This window comes from Lethenteron reissneri, chromosome 33 (genome assembly GCF_015708825.2).
Source record: "Lethenteron reissneri isolate LAM-NWPU_2019-01 chromosome 33, ASM1570882v1, whole genome shotgun sequence".
NCBI classification, from domain to species: domain Eukaryota; kingdom Metazoa; phylum Chordata; class Hyperoartia; order Petromyzontiformes; family Petromyzontidae; genus Lethenteron; species Lethenteron reissneri.
Window position 1 is genome coordinate 1,388,835 of NC_083811.1, and position 7,330 is coordinate 1,396,164.

Consider the following 7,330-nt stretch of genomic DNA (forward strand, 5'->3'; position numbering starts at 1 on the left):
GCGCATTCGTTGGGGGAAGCGGCGATGGTTCGTGCACCCCTCTCGGTTGAAACCTTTCGTCGCGGCACACAAACCCACTTCACACATGCGTGGCCAGACGTGTGGGGGGTCGACCGACTCACTAGGTCCGTCCCCACCGCGCTCACCTAATGCCTTGCCGGCCGTGCCACCTCCAGGTGCATCGAGACTGACGGGCTCACGCCCGACCACCCCTTCTGGGGATACCAACAGTCACGAGGCATCAGAGGAGACCCCGCTCCCGGACGGACGATTGCCACCTGACGGTCCGCCAACCGGGGTTCCCCCGTGTGAGGGGCCCGCCGCAAGGACACGCGCAAAAATGCGCAAACTGTTGTGATACCGCAAGGACACGCGCAAAAATGCGCAGACTGTTGAGGAACCGCAAGATTTGTATATATATGTTGTGTTCATTGTGTGTTGTGTGGGGGGGGGGTGTCCCCTGCCCATTGGTGTGCATTGTGGCTTCGCTACATATTGTATATAGCTCGTTCTTACGGTATCCGTATTTATTCGGGGGGGGGTGCGTCGGATTGTTCCCTTTCAGGGTTGAGGGTTTTGTTGTTGTCATTGTCGTTGTTGTTGTTGTTACTGTTGGTTCCTTCAAGTTAGCGTTCAAAACGTTTTTTTTAAGGCACACGCGGGGATCCAGGGGTTGAATAACCTTTATTGAAAGTTGTTGCAGCCGGGACGGCTGCGAGCTGTACAGGGGGGGGTGATGTAGGGCTGTTACAGAGGGTCTGTTTGTGTAGGGCTGTTTACATAGGGGCTAATGGAAAACAGACACAGTGGGCGGGGTCTCCGTGAGCACACGGGGTGGTGCCCGCAACGACGTCCGTACTGGACGGCGTGAGGGGGGTTTCGATCCTCTAACGGGGTATAAAAAGGGTTGAGCCAGAGAGCTCGGGGCTCAGTCTTAGAGTAGTTAAGAGAAGAGAGAAGACCAGCCAGATAGGCCCTGGACTCCCCCTGGGACGCCGCCCTTGTAAGGGCAGTGCAGGCTGGAGCCAGTGGCGTGGTCCCGGAACCAGAGTCAGACCTCTGGGATTCCGGGTACCGTAGCCCGACTAACCAGTGTCGGGCCAGACAGCCTCCCCTAGCCCGTTAGCGGAGGACTCAGCTAGGAAGGCTAGCTAGGGGTGAATTCCCAGTTGTACGGGTGAGGGGGCCGATACATCCCTCTAGTACTGTAAGCCCTTTGTATAAATAAATACGTGTGCCTTACCCCGTTGTCCACGCGTCTTCAACAACACTTCAGGGAGATAAATACGCGCGGTCTCCCGCGGGCGACTCCCGGCTCGTAGCGACGCGCAGCTGTTACTCGTCTCACCGGGAGAACATTCGCCTCGCAGACCACGTGCTACGGGCAGTACTGGCACTACCGACGGCGGCACACGCCCTACCGTCAACCTTCAACAACACGCAACTCAATCTGGTCGATAAATGTCATTGAACCGATTAATGGACGACGTGCTTTAGTGTTTTAATCAACTAATTTATCGTGGTCCGTTACTCGGGCCCCTTTAAAAAAATTGCTGCAGCACCAACCTTCCCCCCGCTACATCCCACCTCCCGAAGGCAGGAAACCTCCGACAAGCCACGCCCAGCGTAACGCGGCTGGTGATGACGTCACAAAGCTCCACGACGAACGAGGCTGCCCCTCTCGCCCGCCTACCCCAACCGACGATATTCGCGTTATCCCATTGGTCGAATAATAAAACCAACCGTCGGTAAACAAGGTGACTGAATACTTGGGACGATGGGGGAGGCCAGGTGGACACGAGGAGTCGAGGAGCTGCGGTCTCGAGGAGCCCCGTGGCTTTGCCTCTCGAGCGCTGTCGCCGTCTTGAGACGGTGACGGGCAGAGCTCGCTCCTCACGAGCTCGTCACTCGTCACGTGGCTCCAATTAATCCCGCAGCGCACAGAACGGTGGTGCGAGGGTGAAGTAGGTGAGCTGTGTGAGCCGTTGGGAGGGTGGGGTGTGGGTAGTCGCGTGGGTTTGTTCGTGGGTGGCTGAATTAGCGGGTGGACGAGTGAGTTGGTGGGTGAATGGGTGAATTGGTGGGTGAGTGAATGGGTGAGCGGGTGGGTGAGTGAGTGAACGCGTATCACTCTCGCGACAATGACGCACTCGTGACTGCGGTGAGACACGGACCCTGGAGCATCCCTCGGCGCGACAGACATCGCGAGCCATTGGTATATCCACCGCTGGCTATGTGGCCACGTGCCCAAATACGAGATAAACACATGGCCGTGGTGACAGCAGCACACGAGCGGAATCCGAGGTGTGAGTGAGTGAGTCGGTAGGTGGGTGAACGTTGACTCGGTGCGCGAGCGACCGTCTGGCGCGAGTGAATAACGAGGTGTGAGTGAGTGAATGGATAAATGAGGAGGAGTGCATCGAGTCAATCGAGCCGAGTAATTGCTCTGCGAAAAGAGCACGAGAGAGAGAGGGAGGGAGGGAGGAGGGGGTAGGGAGCAGGCTGGGGGAGACGGAGGCGGGAAGGAGGAAGCTGGGATGTATGGAACGAGGGAGAGAGAGCGAAATGCGGAGTGGGAGCACAGGGAGACAGGGGGATGAACACGGGGGGGGGGGGCAGACCGCGGTGCGGAGAGGGAGGGAGTCGGGGAGCGAGGGACGAGACAGAGATGGAGAGACAAGGAGGGAAACAGGGAGGGTGGTGGAGCAGGAATTGCTCCTCGTGGGCTTGACGCGCGCAGTGGGGGCGAGTTGCGACGCGGACGCTAACAAGTGGCGGTGGTGGCGGTGGTTACCGTGAGGAGCAGCGAGTGGGGGGGGGGGCTTGAACTAAGGGGAGTTTGGGGGGGTTGGAGGGGAGTTGGGGGTGGTATTGACCGTGTCCCCTCCCTCGTCTGACCCCAGGAGCAGCCGGGGTCCGGATTCCGCGTGACACGTGTGTGCACATACATGTGTTGCAGACACGAACGAATGCAAAGACGAGCGGACCACAAATCCACACGTGCACACGCAGACACACAGGCAAAGACCCCCCCCCCCCCCTCCGTATAGCCTTCAACAAACTGTTGGGGCAAGTGCTGTTAGCGAGCACCTATGAAAATCGGCACGGCGCTCGAAGGGATAGTGAGGACAGCGCCACGCTCGGCCGCCTTTGTCTCCCCAGTGCCGATGGTTTACACACCAAAACAGGTTTTCAGTTCAGGCTGAGTTTCAGTTAAGGCTGAGTTAGTCACAAGACAAAGACTGACACACAGACACATGCACAACTACAACAACCGGCTTTCGGCACTAAGTGGCGGTGACGCCACCACGGCGTTGGTGCCAGACTAGGTGCATCTTGCAACGACACACACACACGTGGGACAGTGCGGATATTTCCAAACATTGTCCCGGCGCGGGAGGGGTACGGCCCACGACCATTGTCTCGTTCTGCTGTTGTCTGGCGACGCCGTGATGGTGATGATGATGACGATGTAAGGACATTGAAATCAACATTCGGAATGTGCACATTTCCGAGTGGAACGCATCAGTGGAAGACGATTTTTGACAATGACAAACACTCACCACATTCGTCTATAAGGGAACCAAAAAATATAATAGGTGACGTTTCGGTCAATGCCCCTTCTTCAAAGCACATTAATACATGTCCCATTGTGTACACAATCACGGATGCGTTGGTTAAGCTTGCTGTTGCACGTTCGTTGTTGTTGATGACGATGTTGTTGTTTGTGGTTGGGGGTTGTGAATGGAGAGTGATTATTGTAAGCAGCGTCAGTGCGTTCGAGGGGGTCACGTGAACAGGTGGTTCTGTCCATTGTCCCGCGAAAGCCTCCGACTTTAATCGTTTGTGAAACAACAGCAGCCGCCTGGCAACGCGATGCACCCGTAAACACGTGCATACAAAGACAAAGATCCCCCGAACAGCCTCAAGAGACTGTTGGGGCAAGTGCTGTTAGCGAGCACCTATGAACGCCTGGCACGGCACCCGAGGGGGTTGGGGCGGCCAGCACCACGCCTGACCGCCTTTGTCTCCCCAGTGCTGATGTTTTACACACCGTTCCTGCTACTCATTTGAGGCTGAGTCGACCTTGGGGAGTCCCAGGACTGGTTCACATAATCATCACTGGGTTCCTAGCGCAGTTGAGCTCACCGCTAAAATACCGCCCGCCACAATATACATACATTAATTCTAACATACGTACATACATGCACAAGCACACATACAGATTCAGACATGAATACATTGGAATACAAGCATGCATGCACAGATACGTACGGACTCGTGCACACATACATGTGTAGACATACAACAGCAGATACTATACATACATACAGGCACAAATATGCACATGCATGCATCATACACAAGCACAGATACATACAGACATATGCATGCACACGTGAAACATAAGCGTTTACACACACGCGTACATACAGACACACAACAGCATTCGTGCATACACAGACAACCACATGTAGGCATGCATACACGATCAGATAACCTCGTGCACGCACACATTAACACCACACACACAACCACACACACCACACAATTCACAACCACACAGCTCCCAGACAGCACACATACACACACCGCACAGCTCACACACACACCGCACAGCACACACACACCGCACAGCTCCCAGACAGCACACACACACCGCACACACACACACCGCACAGCTCCCACAGACAGCACACACACACACCGTACAGCTCACACACACACCGCACAGCACACACACACCGCACAGCTCCCAGACAGCACACACACACACACACAGAACACACATACCGCACACACACACACCGCACAGCTCCCAGACAGCACACACACACACAGAACACACACACCGCACACACACACACACCGCACAGCTCCCACAGACAGCACACACACACACACCGCACAGCTCCCACAGACAGAACGCAGTCCACAAATACACTGCACACATATCGCGTAAACATACCGAGACAGAGATCCCGGGCTGTTGTTATCGAGCAGCTGTGAAACGTACGCACGCACGCATATACTGCACAACTGCACACACACAGACACACAGCACACACGCATATACTGCACACACACAGACACACAGCACACACGCATATACTGCACAAACAGCACAGACACACAGCACCCACGCATATACTGCACAAACTGCACACACACAGACACACAGCACGCACGCATATACTGCACAAACTGCACAGACACACAGCACCCACGCATATACTGCACAAACTGCACACAGACACACAGCACACACGCATATACTGCACAAACTGCACACACACAGACACACAGCACACACGCATATACTGCACAAACTGCACAGACACACAGCACCCACGCATATACTGCACAAAATGCACAAACACAGACACACAGCACGCACGCATATACTGCACAAACTGCACAGACACACAGCACCCACGCATATACTGCACAAACTGCACCCACACAGACACACAGCACGCACGCATATACTGCACAACTGCACACACACAGCACACACGCATATACTGCACAAATTGCACACACACAGACACACAGCACTCACGCATATACTGCACAAACTGCACACAAGACACAGATCCCCCGGATAGCCTTCGACAGACAGTTGTGGCAAGTGCTGTTAGCGAGTACTGTAGCTATGGAGGTCGGTACGGCCGCCTTTGTTTCTCTCATTATTTGAAGCTGAATCGACCTAGAGGAGGCCCAGGACTTGTTCAGATAATCATCACCGGTGTTGGCCGTTCGCGGTAATCGAACTCGTGTCGCCGGGTTCGTAGCGCAGCGCGCTAACCGCTGCACGAACCCTCTATCCAGCACATGTTGCGCGCACATAACACAACCACACACAGATTTACAAAGCCAAATATCCTCCATATAGCCTCCAACAGGGGCAAGTGTTGTTAGCTAAACATGCACACGTAAACACATACTGTATACAAAATGCACACAGACACACTCACACAGCACACACGCACAGGGCACACACAAACACATCACACGAAGACAAGCTCAGCAACAACAACAACCACCACCACCACCGTGCACCACCAAGTGGCGGCGACGTTACCACGGCGTTTGTGCCATGCTAGGTGCACTACGAGGCCACGTGCAGTGTCGAGGGCTCGCTGATAGGAGGTCACGGAACAGACCCAGGTGCCCAGATGCAACAAGACACGCTCACACACACAAAGCCACACCACATGGAGCGCACGAAGACCACACACAGACAGACACGCTCGCTCACATCACCACTCGCACTCACTCACACACGCGAACATCACTCACCAGCTGTAGCCGCGTTCCTCCTCGCTCTGCCGGGGTCAGCTCCGTAATCAATCCTCATGGGGGCGAGGAGTGCGAGGAGGGCAATTGACGAGGTTGGTGACGAGGAGGCGATTGACGCTAGCGGGGGGGGGGGGGTCACGAAGAGTCCACAGCTCCGCCGCTACCTCTTCCGGGCTTGGAGTGGAACCCTCCTCATGTTCTGGTTGTAGCCCATGGCGCGTCTCCCTCTCTCTTTCTCTCTGTCTCTTCCACTCTCACCTCCCCGACTCTCCCTTCGTCTATATCTGTCGTCTCCCCTGTCTTCTCCCTCAACTCCTCGACTCCCCCTCGTACTCCGCGCCTCTCGCTCTCTCCTCCCGACGTCTTCCACTCTCGTCTCTCGCGCTCACGTTTCTCGGACTCTCTCCCTTATCCTCCCCTCGTCTCCTTGACCCCCCCCCCTCCCGCCACCCCGCCGCTGCTCTTCCCGTCGCTGTGTTCAGGGAGCGCAGCGTGAGACGCATGCGCGCCTCCTCGGCGCCTGCCTCCCTGCGTGCCCCTGCTTGTCTCTGTCTCTCCGCAACTCCCTCTCCTCCTCCTCCCTCCACCACCAGTCCCTCCCCCTCAGCTCCACCCCCCACCCCACCCGCCTTCGTCTCCCCGGACTCTCCCTTGGGCAAGGAGAGCGAGGCTCAGGGCGCCCGGGCAGTATCTGACCCTCGGCTCGGAGCTGCGAGCTCAGCACCTGTTGCTGGCGTGCGTCCGATGCCGCTCGCTACGCGGACGATGCAGATGACGGAGATTCCGCTCGCTCAGCGAGGAAATCGTGAGCCTCGTGCCACTTTTTTCAGGAGGATCCTGTCCCAAGTGTTAGCAATCAGGGAGGAGAGGGGGGGGGGAAATGATTCCTCAGTGGATCCCAATTGAGTCATTGCGGTGTAATTTTTGCCCACGATGGCTTACTTTTGCGGATGACACCACGGGGTCTTTAACGTCCGCCGTGGTGAAGCAGATGGCGCGTATCTTATGGCTCACCCAGCGGGCAGTA

At 56.1% G+C, this 7,330-nt stretch overlaps 1 protein-coding gene across 1 annotated transcript in view; it reads right to left on the reverse strand.

The window, feature by feature from the left end:
- SHISAL1 (shisa like 1) overlaps positions 1-6,855 on the reverse strand; it is a 56,061-nt gene extending 49,206 nt beyond the window's left edge. Inside the window, exon 1 of the mRNA XM_061564232.1 lies at positions 6,304-6,855. The gene's annotated coding sequence lies outside the window, so the exon portion shown is untranslated. The remainder of the gene's footprint in view (positions 1-6,303) is intronic.
- Positions 6,856-7,330: the final 475 nt, after the last annotated feature.